Below are 16,191 nucleotides of genomic sequence, written 5' to 3'. Positions count from 1 at the left end.
GTTTCAGATGAAGTTAAAGATAACTAAGCACCAGTAGCGCCATTGTACAGAAAATACTAAACAAACTTTTTGGCCAGCCTAGTAGTTTCCTGAGTACTTCAAGCTCTCTTCACTGTGAACATAGTTATATTCTCCCATTTTTGATGACAGGCATGACCTTGTGGCGTACTTGAATAATACAACATGAGTGGACATGATATGTGCCACTTCTAGGAGGAAACGTAAAGAATATCATTCTCCACATTTTCTTCTTCCCGCTGTAACTGTAGAAGTGCCCACTGAGATGAAGCCCTGTCAGCTTGATCCCTGAGTGAGAGTGATGAGTAGAGTCCCTCTGCCGACCTGCATTGAACATGGCATGTGAGCCAGTACAAACGCTTTTGCTAGGGCACTAAGATTTCATTCCCAGAGCATAACCTACCTTATGCCATCCAATGCAGCAATTAGGACCTAGAAAGAGGGAGTGGGTATAACAAAACTACAAAATAGGAGGCATTAGCCTAGCTGCTGAGTTGCAAAGAAACTTGTCAGAAGCTGGAAAATATTTAGTAAAAGTCTTACTCTGAAGGCAAGTAATTTATCTGATAAATTTGTAAGTCTAGAAAAAGAGATCAGGAAATAGAATCTTAGTCTTAGTTGGTTGCTGTTGACTGTCGTAGCAAGCAGGAATTTAAAAGAAAAGAGGAAGTCCAGAAATTTGGAGATTTGCGGGCTTGGAAGGGATAATTTTTCTGAAGCCCAATGGGTAAAAGAGAAAACTTGGCAACAAGGGCTGATTACAACTCATCCTCATGACAAATAACAAATCAAGAGTATGGTTATCACATGTGTTAAAACCTTTGGATGGACTAAAGTGTCTTGGGATGAGGGTCCAAGTGATGAGGAAATACCCAAAAAGTTCTTTCCATGGGACAAAATGGCTCTGAGGAAGGAGAGAAAAAGCTGTGGCTCATATGGTATTTGTCTTTTAACCCCTGGCCTATTTCACTCAGCATAATGCTTTCCAGTTTCATCCATGTTGTTGCAAAGGGTAGTAGCTTCTTCTTTCTCTCTGCTGCATAGAATTCCATTGTGTATATGTACCACAGTTTTTTTATCCATTCATTTACTGATGGACACCTAGGTTGCTTCCAACTCTTGGCTATTGTAAATTGTGCTGCTATGAACATTGTGGTGCATAGGTTCTTTGATATTGATGTTTTAGGATTCTTAGGATATAATCCTAGCAGTGGAATTGTTGGGTCAAAAGGCAGGTCGATTTTTATTTTTCTGAGAAAATTCCATACTGTTTTCTATAATGGTTGTACCAGTCTGCAATCCCATCAACAGTGAACTAAGGACGCTTTTCCCCATACCCTCTCCAACATTTGTTGTTTGTTGCTTTGTTTATGATAGCCATCCTGACCGGTGTAAAGTGATATCTCATTGTGGTTTTAATTTGCATCTCTCTGATTGCTAACGATATTGATCTCACCTTTAACAGGAAGCTAAACAACAAAACAAACAAGCAAGCAGAAAAAAAAAACAAAGACACTGAAATAGAGAACAAGGGGACAGTGACCAGAAGGGAGAGGGAAGGGAATTTAAGGGGAAAAAGGGGGAGGGATTTGGAGGAACAAATAGGAAGGACACAGGGACGAGAACTAAGGGGGGTAGAAATGGGAGGGAGGTGGGGAGCAAGGGGCGGGGGAGGCTGGGATGGGAGAAATAGACAAAAAACTGTACTTGAAAAATAACTAAATAAAATTTAAAAAAAATCACAAGTAATAAAAAAAATAAAGAAAGAAAGAAAGAAAGAAAGAAAGAAAGAAAGAAAGAAAGAAAAAAAGAAAAGAAAAAGCTGTGGCTCTGGCTCTGCAACCTGATAGACCTACAGTCCCCACCGTGAAGATGAGAGAGAGACAGAAAAGGAGAGGCAGAGACACAGAAAAAGAGAGGTGAAGAGAAGGGGAGAGAGAGACAGAGGGTGGAAGAGACAAGGACAGAGAAGGGGGTGGCAGCAGGGGGATGAGAGAGCGGAGGAATCCAGTGAATCTAAGAAATATGTCTAGGAGAAGACCACGGACATGGCTGTCTGCACAAGGAGCTGACAGGCCTCAAACAATAACTAAGTTAAGTTTTTAGGAGAGTGATATTGTGAAAAGAACAACTCGCCTACGCTAAGGAAAACTATGACCGTTGGGGACCTAAAACAACTTTTGGGTGGAAGGGGATGGGAAAAGCTGCTCAGGGCTCATTGAGGGTATGTTCTTCAACACCCGTGTTGGAGATCTCCAAAGATGAAAATGGAGAAAGAAAAAGCCAAGGGCCACCAAGGGTAATGGTTGTACAGCTCCTCTTATGGAGCATAATTGGGACCTATTTAAGGAGCATTCTCCACCCCTGGGTTTGGGGGCCCTGGGCTATTCCTCCCCAAGGGGATTTCAGAAGTTCTGAAGACTGGTGACTGATGTAGGTCTTCCATTCTCCCTCCTATTTCACCTTTTTATGTGGGTGTGAGTTGGGCCTACAACTCTTTGGTTCCTAGGTTTCCAGAACAATGAGAATTATATCTACACTTTTATAGAAGCTCTCATGTATTACTCAGAAATCCTAGACATGCTTTGACATGGAGAAAATAGCATAAACTAAGGCACAGATCTAAGTCCACCTATGGAAGGATAATTGCAACATGTAACAGGAAAGGGCTAAGCTATTTTCATGTTGGGAATGCCTACAAATCAATAAAGAAAAGTTCAGTGCCACAATTAAATGATGTTGAAGGGCTATGAAGAGTTACTGTGTTCATCTAGGTCCACTGAGAAGTAGGTATGAAGACAGGATTACATGTGCAAGGGGAAGTGCACTGGGGAGGAACGGAGGGAGTGGGCAGAGGCTGGGGCGGGCCTCAGATCACAGTGTGAGTCTGATGCTCAGTGAAGGAGAGAGGAAAGGGAGTTTGAATGTAGGTGTCCTGAACCCTGATGCAGTCTGGGGGAACTTCTGCAAGGTTGTAGAAAGTCCTTGAGTGAGAGTTGCCATCTGGGGAGTCCTGAGGAATAGGCCTGCCGTACCGAGTTCTTGGCTGGGAGCAGAGGACAACAGCTGGGGCCCTTGGTCAGTTACACCCTTGGAGCTGGAGGTCATCAAGAGACAGGGTTCTTCTGGTCACCAGTGCTGACTCAAAGATGTTAAACACATTAAGAGATGGACAACTTCCCTCATGATAAATGGGTATTGATATAACACAATGACAAACATTCTTTTTGTTTATACAGGTAAAAAAAGTAAAACTATTGGACAATACATTAACAGAGATTAGGAAAACAGCAACTCTCATAGCCTACCTATAAGAACGTAAACTGGTATACGTGTACGTTCTTATCTCTAAAGGCCATTTTCTTATCTCTAAAAATCACAAATGAATGTATATGCCTGTGGCCCAGCTATTTTGTTTTTCTAATACATCCCATAGATACACTCTTACACACACAGGCACAGAGTGGTATGTCCCAAGATATTTACTTAAGCAAAAACTATAACAGTGATAGATTGGAGACAAATGTCCATCAGTAAGGAACCAATTATATAAACTTTGTCTAGCTATACAATTAAATATGTGCCTTTAAAATAATGAGGCATGTAATGATGAGGTACACTATATAAGATAATAAGTTTAAAAAGATGCAAAATAATGGTAAAATGTGCTAACAGTTGTGTTTCAAAAAAGAAAGAGTGCTATATTTGCACAACACTGGTATCCCTGGAAGGTCAAGTGAGGAATGATTGACAGTGTCTGCCCCAGAGGCACACCCAGTGGGGGAACATCAGGAGGCAGGAAGGAGAGGAAGGCTTAACTTTTCACTCTTTCTTTTAGTATTCTCCAATGTTTTATCATGAATTTATATGCCTAATAAAAATTAACAATTGAGCTTTGTGTAGTGGTGGTGTTGTAGCCAATGATCTTTATCAGAGGTGCAATTATTGCTAATTGAAAACATTAACAATTAAAAAATAAATAATAAGTAAAAAAGCATCTTTCCCTTTGTCACCTACAGCCATGATTTATAAAATTAATTTCTCATCATCTTATTATATGGGCATAGGATATGTGCTCGGCTGGCATTGGTACATATTATTAAATTGAAGAAGAGGAGAACTGAAATGTTATTGCAGCTACATGGAATCTTGTGCTGGGACAACTTTTGCTATTTTGGGACGATTTGCCTTTTAGCAGAATCTGCCCTATAATGAACAGTGCTGTGACAGTCTAGAGAGAAACCCAGTACAGTATTATAATTAAGTTTGGGGACATGGTTTTAAGCTTTCATTTATCACTTTGCAAAATATATTTTTGAAAACAAAACCAAACTCCAGTTTCTCTAGGTCACACATTAGTATGAAGAATGCAGTGTGACAAACTTCTACCATTTTCAAGGAAAATTGGAATAAGAAACATTATTTTTTTAAAGGAATGGGCATTATTTTCATCTATGTCTTCATGGACATATTCTTGGTGCTTGTCTGCACCTCTGAGATATAGTGTTCCAGAATCATGCAACTGAGTGGATCTCAAAGAAGGACCCCTATCTCCATTCCCTCTTATTTTATGGATGAAAAAACTGAAGGCTCAGAGAAATTAAGCTAAACTGATTTAAGGTCATATAGCTGGAAGAAAAGTCTAATTTTCCCACATTTGGTATCAGAACTCTTCATGTAAGCATGGCCCTTTCTTTCTTTTTTTTTAAGATTTATTTTTTTTTATTTATATTTTAGAGAGAGAGGAAGGGAAGGAGAGAAACATCAATGTGTGGTTGCCTCTCATGTGCCCCCAAATGGGAAACTTGGCCTACAACCCAGACATGTGCCCTGACTTGGAATCGAACCAGTAACACTTTGGTTCACAGCCTGCACTCAATCCACCGAGCTACACAGCCAGGGCTAGCCACGGCCCTTTCTTCTCAAATGCAGTGTTTTAACCGCGATAGACCACACCGCCCAGGAACCCAGGAACTCCTTTCCGTGGGCTGACGTCAGCGCATGCCCTTCCCTGCCCCATGCTTCCTCCCTCCTGGAGACAGCCCTCACTGGTGCACATTTGCTGGTGGTCCAGATGGTAAGGTTGCCATGAATGGAGAGAGCTTATTTTTCTCCATTTTAAAATTTATTATGACCCTCTTTTTCTTCTCACAATTACCACGAGAGTATTGATTTTAATTAGTTCTGTCTATTTAGTTTCCCCTGGGTTCAGAAGCCAGCCTGGTAATTAACTGTCTGCCTTCCGTCTTGCGGGCAGTATTGTCAGGTGAGTCCCCACCACCCTGGGTCACAGACTGAGATCTGTGCTCCTCCACGGACCCGCCCTTACGAGTCCAGACACAGGCGGGGCTCCTGTCTCGGGTGGTTTCCCCTATCTTGTTACAGACATGGGGCAGGAAAAGGATGCTCTCAGACTGTAGGACAATTTCCCTCTACATGAAGAGCCCCAAATGTGCCTATATGCTGCTAAGTATTATGGTGATTTCCAGACGGCTTAGGTGGGGATTACCTGGTATCAAAAACTGGTGATGGAGTAATGTCAGACTGTCCCTTTGTGGTTCCTCAGTAAGCTTAATACTTTTGTTGGGGGGGGGGGTAGGTCTTAAAACAAAAGTTTGCAGCCAGTATTTTCTTCTGCTTTCATTTCATTCTGAATTCCAGAAAAGGTAAAGAATGCTCCTCAGTAATTTATTGGGTAGGTTAAATCTAATCTCCCAGAAGAATGTATGTGATATTTAGAGTTTTTGAATAAAATTTTTGAGACTCAACTCCTAAAGTGAATGTCTGTACTCATACAGATTTTGTTGACCAAATTTCTCTTTGGGTTTGTAGTCACAGTATAATAGTTATTTGGCAGAATAGTGGCAATTCTGGGCTTTGTTTGTAGATAATCAATTAATAATTGGGTGAGAGCCATGACAACAATCCTTTTAGATTAAATAAAAATCCATGTGTTTTTCTGGGGCCTATTATTGAGTGCAATCCATTATTTCTAATGAAACAGCTAAATACCTCCATATACCTTTTGTGATGTTCAGAAGCCCTGGACATACTGACAAGACTGCAAAGCTGTCTGTGTTCACTTCGATAAACGGGGTGGAGAGAGCCCAGGCCCATCTGTTCCCTGTGTGCCAAGTGTCCTTTCCAACTGCTCGTCCCTCCTACAGACTCCCAGCTGCCTCGGACACTTTACCTTGGGTACCTTGAAACCCTTGGACTAAGAGTTTATTTCCTGAGGATGGTAACCACGACTGTCAGTTAACGCTGTGGATTTAGGTTGCTTGTGATTGTGTGCTCTTGCCTGGCTGACCTGGGAGAGTTTGACTTGAGTGAAAGCTGAACTCACATCTTGAGGGCTAGAGCCACGATAACTGGGTCAGTGAACTCAGAGGAGTTATTATTTGAAAAAAATTATATAATTAGGTGACCATCTTCATTTACCTACTCCTGGATAACAGTTTCAAGCAACCATCACATGGCAGGCTGATAGGATGCAATTTGTACCCCCTGTCTTATGTTTAGCAAGACATCACTGGGCAAGAGAAAGAGAGGGATGCATTAAAGCATGACCAGATTTGCAGCATTGCCATAGGCTTTTAGGCAGGAATGAGAGATATACTATTGACCCGTTGTTCACACAGTTAAACAATGTACTTACTCAGTCTTTATTTCGTAAGTGCATAGTATTTACATATGAGCTTTATATGACACATGAACTATAGGTTTCCTGCCCTCAAGGAGAACATATCTGGGAGTGACTTAGTCTTATCAAAGACATGGGCTCTCCGTGAAGCAAATGAACTGAAGTGGGAACAATGACAGAGCCTGTGAGCAGCTGTCACCCAAATGAGCCAGAGGAGATGGTATTCATGTACTCAGCTCAGAGCAGACTCAGGTCACATGTAACTATGTGTAGCAACATGACTCACAGCTGGATTTTAAGGGCAATTATGCAACTGTGACAATACTAAGCAATATCTGATTTCCCTTTACACTTGAGACCTGCGAAATAGAAATATGCTATCTACCTCCCCTCACAGCATGCTCAACGGTGTGTCTGTGCAACAGCAGAACAGTCCTTTAAGGGAGGGAGGGACTGACAGTCATTGGCAAAATTTGCTTGGAATTAATTTTCTGCAGCTCCCTGGTGAACACATGCATTTTCTATCTCGAGATCATTGTTGCAGATCAAAGAAATGTAGGATAAAATGGGGCTGTAGTCAATACACGTTAAACATAACATTATACTTTCAGGGGAAAAAATGTTCATATTTGTTCCAAAGAAGGCTATATAGAGATCGAAGTTGCTGGTAATGAAACATTAAATGTTTGAGCACTAACCCACCTTGAGATTGTTTAATAATGCTACATTCTGAGGCCTGATTGCTTCAGGTGTCTGATGTATGGTTATTGCCAATGTTCCTCCTCTAGAAGATGGTGCTCCTGGGAAGAATAAACAGGACTAGGAAATAAGATTTTTTGAAAGCAGTTTCCTTGAAGTTACTCACAGTTTGTCCTCTGAAAGGATTGCTTTAGAGGAATAAACAGGATGCTAAATAGGGTCTAAATGCAAGTTTGGTATTACCAAATGACCACAAACTGGTGAAATAGATAAAAGAACACCCCTGAATCGAACTGCTAGACTGGCTTTGAATCCTCTCTCTGATGCTTATTAGCTGTGTGACCTTGGCCAAGTTACTGAACCTCTCTGTGCCTCATTAGGCACTTTTATGAGGTCTGCCTCATAAAAGCTGTTGTGAGAAGAAAATAAAGAAGAAAATAGAGAAGAAAATAGTAATAACTCCAGTTTTATGTCCAGTACTTGTTTAAGGTGTTTTGGCAATAGTCCCGATGACTCCTGCCTTATAGCAAGTGCTCAGGAAGTGCTGTGGTTGTCATGACCTCGGGTCTGAGCCCTTGGCTGTGATATCATGCTGAGGGCCACCGAGTCGCATGTTTGTGAGTGGCTGCTTGACTTTGTAACCACAGAAACATTTTTGGTGGCTGTGGAATAATTATGATTCCTTACATGAGGGCCAAGGCTAATTCCTAAGATCTCTGCTTCTTTCCCAAATGCTATACATTGGGTGAATGTCTATTTATTTACTTGGCATACAATTTATTGCTGATTTCCAGAAAGGACTCAAAGTGTTGATTAGAGGTCTAAGCCCCCCAGCTGCTTTGGCATTTCCTGGGTGGTCGTTTCCCAGTTGTCTACAGAGACCTCATTGTTCTCTGCTACTACTTGGCTAAACAAGCATGGCACATTCATTTCCTTGTTGGAGGCAAATCTGTGGCGGATTTGCTGAGTATGGGACTTCTGTTGAAATTCTGTCTAAAGGATCTTCTTTTGCTCCCCACAGATCATAATTGTACTGATGTCAGTGTGTTCTTACGCAAGAGCTACCTCCCCTCCCACCGGGACTGCTGCTATTTCCTTAGCACCTGCTATGTGCAAAGGAGAAAATATTCTTTTACCTTCAGAATATCTATTTCCAAATCAGAAAGTATTGCATGTCACATCTGCCCCTTGTCAAGTACCAGATTAGACCCAATGGAACTTTCAGAAAGTTCTGTGTTGAAGAACAAAACCAAACAACATTTAAGGCAATGAATCTCTTTGCCTCACCTTGTGGAAAATACCCAAGTATCCAGAGAACCAAGAGTAAGGCAGCCCCAGAAATGGGGAAGAAACGTGGTGCCGGGCTGCCTTATTTTCAGAGCCTGTGTGGAGACAAGGGGTGGGGCCACCCTCCCTTGGTTTGTGTTTTACACCCATGGCAAGGAGACGGAGGGTTCAGACCCTGCCTGCCATTCTGTGCTTCGTCTCCTTCCCCTGGATTCTTCGGGAATCCAGGGCTTTCAGATGCCAACTTTTTCTCCGATCAGTCCAAGCCTTATTGAGCTCTGTCCCTCTGCCATCTCCAGGACAGTCCCCAGAGAAATAAACAATGTCCCACTGCCATCTTTTCGGACAGTCATCAGAAAAATGAACACTTACACTGGTTACCTCGAGGTCCCTTTAATTGTGGGGTAAGCATGTGTCCCTGTGTTAGTATGAGCTGGGATAGGAAAGGATCAATACGTATTTAGGAAAGAGTGTGAGTAACTCTTATGCTGCTTCTAATAAATCTAGGTACCTTACCTATTAGCTGTTTCTGTTATTATCGTTCCTCTGAATAAGCTAGGATAGTAGATGTTGACTGGAGCTTATGTATAATCAGTTTATCCATTATACTACTGATGGGCCAATTTGAGTCTTTCCAGTAAGAAATATTTGGAGATTGGCAGATAAAGTAAAAGTATACCAACATGCTTGGTTTAAAACAAATCTCCATCAGATTATGGAAAGAGGAAGGGAAGGGAGAACTGCACCTTTATTTTATTTCTACAAAAACACTATAAATTTTAGCATGGTGTAAGTACTGGTTATCTTAATAAAAAATGAACAACCCCAACAGGGTATGGGCACGTGCTTGGCCTGTGTGTCAGTGCTTCCCCTGGTTTTGCTCTTTAGAAGCCATGGAGCCAGGGCTCCGTGTCAGCCCTACAGCATCTCTTCCCCTCATCAAGGTGAGATTCTTCTCATGGCCAGAACCACCCATGGGCAGCCTGCTCGCCCTCAACTGCTGTGAGGCCCAATGTCAAGGACCTCTCAGTGTCCACTGTTCAGGCAAAGAATTTTAGGGAACTGTCACACTATGTAGTTTAAAATCAGAACGGACCTAGGGAATCCAGGCACAGGAAGCAGGAAATGTTGGAAAGTGCTGTATCAGACGACTGCCGGCCACCAAGGTTGGGATGGGAAGGAAGTGTACCTGTGATGTGTCCTTTCAGCAAGGAGCCTTCCCCTGAGTGTGTGTCGATCACTGTACGTTGGCCATCCCACATGGCATTATTAACAGGTGTTTATGGCCTCTTTGCTGGCTCATTTATTTTGCTGATAGTTGGGTTGTGATATGGATATTATTTTATGCAGGTACATTACCTTTTGTTGCTTAGAACTAACATAACAGATCTACTCATACAATTGCAAACTATGTTTTGCCATCCACTTGAATGGAGAGGAAGAGTGGATGCAAACATGAAATGCAAACATGAAAAAGAAAGCTGTGTGGGGACAGGAGTTAGGGAGAAGTAAAGAGTCGATCACTGGGTTAGGAATCCCAAGGTTTGGGTTTGAGTCCTGCTTTCCAGGCTGCTATAAGCTGGGGCTGGGCCAAGGATACCTGAGGCCCTGTCTGCTGCTTGCTTCCTTCTGTGAAGTCCCTGTGTCTTTTTTCTATTCTCTTGTCAGGCCACAGGCTAACGCTCCTGTTTTGATTCCTTACAATTTTTCCAGGCTAGGAGCAGGGTCAATTCTTTTGCCTTCCTTCCCTTCCTTCCTCCCTTCCTTGCTTCTTTCTTTTTCTTTTTCTCCCTTTTATTCCCCCCTTCCTTTTCTTTTTTCCTTCTTATTATCCTTTCTGAAGGCATTTAAACAGGGGAAGGGGAAATGAACCCACATTTGTTGAGGGTCTTCTATTTGCTTGGACTCGTATCCTGCCACCAAATCCTTGCCACAGTGCCAAATGATGGGACTGTTTTCATTTTTTTCACATTTTAATTTTATTTTAAGGAGGCGGAAACTGAACATAAGCAATGCTAAATACCTGTGCTAAGACCACATGGTTAGTATTAGCAAACCTACATCTAAGTCCCAAACTCTGTGCCCTTCCCAGTGTGGAGCACTGCCTTTCTTTGACAGTATCCTGCTCCCTGGGCTCTCACTGCTTGAAGAGTTGTCCACATTCCAGTTTTGTTGGGTAGGATCTTGGTTTCTTACACAGAGCCCTCGTCATTTCAATGTTCCTAACCAGACACTAAGGCAGACAGTTCTAGCTTGCTTCTCAGCCTCTCCAGAATAACAAGGGGTTCTTTCATAGACAGAGATAAGGATTCTTAACCTTTTATAGATCTTGGAGGTAGATAATCCGACAAAAGTTATCCTCATGAATTCAAACACACATATACACACACAACATATTTTCACACTTTTGCATATAGTTTTAGAGGATTCAGAGACCTCCCTGAAGTCTAACTCTGGGCTCCTGTTAAAAGTTGCTTGATTGGGAAGTTGACTTTTCACTGGTCCTCACCTGGAAAAATGTCCAATTTTCTCTCTTCTGGGCAGGTGAAGTAATTCATTTTTCAGCACCAAGCAGGGGAGGGCATTGTGTCCATGCCTCATACCAGGTGAAGTCTTTCTAGATTGATGTTGGCGTGTGTGTACCTGGCTTCCTTGGACCAGTGTACTCAGTGGGGCAATTAACTAAAGATGATCAATACTCCTGGGGTTTGTATCTGTGCCTCACTTTCACCACCTGAAATACTAGCATGATTCTTGTTTTTTTTTGCTTCTCAGGGTGAAAGAATAATAGGATAAGGTATAAGCATACTTGGAAAGTAAAGCTCTGTGACAGCCTGTTACTGAGGAGAGCCCTCTGGGCTTGGCCATTTTTTGCATAGTCTCTCATTCTAAGACTTCTTGAATCATCTTGATTCAAAACAGCTGTAGCTGACATTTCTCAAACTTTCTGAAGGAAGGGAAAAATTGGTATTCCACCGGAGGCTTAGCTAAGGACCAGCGTCGGCTGATGTACTTCCCAGCTGCTCCATCCTTTCATTTTAAATGCACTCCGAGGCTTACATTGGACAGACCTTTCCATTTTGCATTTTTCTCTGAGAGCTACTCAGTGCTGCTGGCAAATTTATAGCTGGCTGGTTTGGTTAATTAGAAAAAAAAGTCTCATGCTTGAAGATTATGTAAGCCACCCAGCACTGGTAAGCATCTCCCAGGTTTCACAGTCAACCCAGGGAAATATGACACCTGTTCTCAGAATGCCTGACAGTCTTTTATGCTATGAATTTGAAGTTTAGAATATGTCACAGTCATCTGTCTGCTGTGCAGCTAGGTAGAGACACAGTGCTACTCGAGCCATAACACAGTCTTATTATAGGAATGGCTCTGGTGTCCTCAAGAGAGGGAGCCACTCTGACTCATTTTCTCGTTGTGATGCAAAAGATACTTGCAACTTTAACACTGTCTTTGCTGCCTGTTGGAGCCCTTTTAGGACTAATCATTTGACTTTGCACTAATGAGATTAAACCCAGCAGGGGCAGATATTTTCCTTTTTAATTTTCGTTCCTGTTATTTAATTGGCATTACACACACATAATGAGACTAGAAAAAAAACACCCTGTAGCAATCTGTTCAATACAAATAACTCAGGCAGATGCAGCCAGATGTATCCATGGTGACCTTCTTGACTCTCTTACTACTCACACATTGGGGAAGGTGGCCCAGAACACTTAACTCCCTGTGTGCTGAATGTGTCAGAGATGTACTTTCTCCTTTACTTCTCCCATGAGAAAGGACATCTACCCAAGTCCATGTGTTTCTCCATATCAGGAGTTGTTTGCTCAGCATCTGCGTAAGTGAGGTATGTAGCTTGGGGGTTCTGAGTGGGTGCTGGTTCCTGGTGCTTGTGCAGGCTGACTGCCCTGTGGCTCCAGTGTGGTGGACAAAGATGTTCTCATCATCTCCCAAGGCTCCATCTTTAGTAAATATTCTCAGTGGAGGAGAAATACTGAACCACATGAGAGGCCATCAAAACAGGTAAGCCACATGAAAACTTCCTTCTTGTGTACTAGGTTTCTGTATCAAAACCAGCCTTCTCTTCTAAAAAAAGGCACTGTTTTTCAGGGACATTCAGAGGACAAGGAGGTCCTCCTCTCTAATGGGCCATAGTGGTTTTAATCTTTCAGTACCTTTCCCTGATGGAGGATCCCAGGGTCAGTTTCTTGATCCACTGGTGTCCGACTAAGAGCATCATCACACGGTGATGACCATGGGGCTTCCTTTAAAATGCTGTGAGTCACCCTTTCTTCCAAAACATGTCAGGTGAGAATCCTTCTAAATTCCACATCCCATGGAACAAATTGGATGATTTTACAATGTATCCTGGAACTTTCCTTTGTTTATACAGCAGGTGGAACATGAAAGTTTCCATGCCTGTGACATACAGGACATTAATATGAGGTTGTTCATTTTGCCATTGAAAGAAAGGTGCAAAGGAAGGAAGTCTCACTGCACCTTAAAGGGGGAACCTTCAAAACCTCCTCTTGTCAATGCATTTACTTACTTTTATTTCTGCTGCTACCACCATAACAAAGCACCCATCTAAAATTCAGGACCAGGGTAATAATCATCCAGCCATCCTCACTTTTAAAAATCTTGCCCTTACTGCTATTTATTTCAGCAGCTAGATTGCTGTTTTAGAAACACAAGTCAGATCAGTTCATTCTAACATTTGTTACCTTTCAATGGCTTTCCAATTATACTTTAGCAAAACAAAACAGAAACCAAACCCAACCGAACCCAACCCAAACCCACATCCATTAAACCCTGACCACAGCTTCCAGGGCCGTGTGATCTGGAATCTGGCCCCTGCCCACTAATACGCCAACATCTATTGTTTGGATTATTGGAATAGCCACCTCTTCACTGGCTTCATTTCGCTCTTAGATGAAAACAGCGTCAGCCTCTCTTCCTGGCTCTACATTGTCTGGCTGTGATTCTCCAGCCTCATCTCTCACAGCACTTCCCCTTGGCCCTGTGCTCCAGTCACAACTGATTTTAATTCCCTGACACTGAGTCTCTTCCTGCCCCAGGACACTGTACCTGCTTGTGACTTTATCTGGAACATTCTCTCCTCTCCTCTTACTCATCCTTTATCTTGTCAGCAGCATACTAGTGGTTCCCTAGAGCGGCCTTCCTGGCTCCCCAGGTCACGCGATGTGCTTTGTCATATGGGCTTGTAGGACTCTGGTCCCTTCCTATTTCTCACTTGCTACAAACCTCCATCTGTAAAGTGACCCTGGTGACACTTTCTCTATGAGAGATCTAATTTTGTTTTCAAACATGAACAAGTAAATGTTAAGAGATATCTTGAAATGGTTAAGAGTCTAATATACTTAATTTAGCTGTGTAGTAAGTTTAAAACCCCATTATACATGTATATAGTGTGAATTTACAGACATGCTTTTTTTTTACTTTCATTTTTTCCATTCTTCTCACATTCATCTTTGCCATTGAGCCTCTGTCTTCACTGAAACCACTGTTTGAATTCTCTAATGCACTTTTGTAAGGCATATCCCCTTCACTTGTATCTAAGTTGTTTGAGGTACACCTCTTTTGAATCATGCATGATGCTGTCACTGGAAATGTATTCCAAGCCGCTAGAATCCATTTATGTAACATTAGGACATTTTAAAAATTTTTATTTGTCCGGTGAGTATACATTAATGATTGCTATACTCTAGTCACTTGCTGTATTACTTTAAAAGTGATCTTTAAAAGCTTTGTTTACAATGACATCCAACATTTGCAATTGTTAGGTCATCCCCTCCGGGAACATTACTAAATCTTTGCTAAACTCTATTCCTTCTTTATTACCTGTTATGTCCGTTCTAGGTTAATTTGTTGGATGACAATACAGTGAACAACCAACTTGCTTCATTTACCTGTTTCTTTTCACTAATTTCAGTGGACAAGCTTTTATTTTCTCTTCCTAAAAGCATTTTAAGGAAGATGAAACTGATCCCTGCCTCAGTTCCCTGCTGCTTGAACTAGACATGTTGCCGACTCAGCATCCGTGTTCCCCTCCCCCACACTGTTTTTCCAAATGGAACCTTCATTTTCTTTGGTATCCATCCCTCCTTCGCAGCGGTGGGACCCTGGGAGGCTGAGCCCATCTGCATTAGGTCTAGGTTACCTTGTATAAGGTAAAATGAGCCCAGGTACAGATCAAGAAAGAGAAACTACAGAGTTTTACAGTTTTGTTAGAACTGCTATTTTGGGGGGGGAGAGCACAGTGGATGCTCAGGGGAAGATTCTGACCTCAGGAGTCAGAGAGGAGGAGCAGGGCTGTGGGCCAGTGCCTTTATTTTTGGTTTCCATGGGAGTGAATAGGAAAGGCAGGGTAGGCAGTCTTAGGATTGGCTCCCTAAATTTAAAAGTGGTGGTGCCCCCAGGATATGATTTGGGGCTATCTAAAGTTTCCAGTTTATTTGGGGAGAGCCAGAGTTTATTTGGGGAATAGCTAGTACCAGTTTTGTAGGTGGCAAGGCATTGATTTACAGAAATTAAAAGAATGGTTCATGCAATCTCCACTTTAAGTGTGAGTCTAAACCATTTATAGCACTCCCCTGGTAATGTATGACACAGTTTTCCAGTGCCCCCTTGGACTGAGAAAGACTCAGAGAATATGACCTGGCCATCTGACACTATGCAGATTTGCAGACTTCACACTGGATGCCAGCATGGAAAACTGAGACGCAGGTGAGGCAAATTACATCTCAGCAGAGGTCAATGTGGGCAGAGAATTTTCATGAACAAGATGCCCCATGCCTTCTGATGCCAGCAGACCACAGACACACCATAGATCACTCCCAGGAAGAGGGGAAGGAGCAGGAGGGGTGGGAAGGGATAAGGACTGCGTGTTTATCCAAATGAGCCTGTGGGTGGGGGAATGGGAATAAACATCTAGGATGGTGCAATTCACTTGACACGATCAGGTTTCCACCATGAGGGTCAAAAAACTAAATTGAGATGTTGGGAGATAAAGAAAACAAGACTGTCAAATTCATCTCTCTTCCATAGCAAATATTCTAATTTGACATCTTTCAACGACATTTTACGCAGAAGTTCATCGCCCCATTTCTCCTTTGTAAGTTTAGTGTTTCAGTTGGCTCTGCCTATACATTGGCCTGTTCACTTAGTATATATTCACTGTTCCCTTAGTATATTACCTCTTCTGGGTACTGTCAGAATTACAGGGGTCTAAGCCTACAGTAAATTGCATTACACTGGATATATTGACTTGCATGTAATACGTGGAAATTGACTAGAGATGGCCTTTCAAATGATATATCTTTATATTGGATCATTTGACATAAAAATACCAAGGTAAAATTACTAGGCTTTTTAGTATTTTAGTACAATACTACAGTATTTTAACCTCTACACAGATGTTAGAGATGATCTGCTAGTCACTTTACAGGCATGGATGCTTGCAAGCCCTTTCTCACTTCCCTCTTCTCTCTTTCTCTCTCTCATACCTGCGTGTAGTG

At 42.1% G+C, this 16,191-nt stretch overlaps 1 pseudogene; it reads left to right on the top strand.

Annotated features, from left to right (window-relative positions):
- The first annotated feature begins 3,909 nt into the window (after nt 1–3,909).
- LOC128627460 (uncharacterized) lies at nt 3,910–4,087 on the top strand (annotated as a pseudogene).
- The last annotated feature ends 12,104 nt before the right edge of the window (nt 4,088–16,191 follow it).

This window comes from Artibeus jamaicensis, unplaced genomic scaffold (assembly GCF_021234435.1).
Source record: "Artibeus jamaicensis isolate MK-2021 breed Jamaican fruit bat unplaced genomic scaffold, CSHL_Jam_final contig_402, whole genome shotgun sequence".
Taxonomy (NCBI): domain Eukaryota; kingdom Metazoa; phylum Chordata; class Mammalia; order Chiroptera; family Phyllostomidae; genus Artibeus; species Artibeus jamaicensis.
The sequence above is the reverse complement of the archived record's forward strand: the minus strand, read 5'-3'. Positions and strand labels throughout refer to the sequence as shown.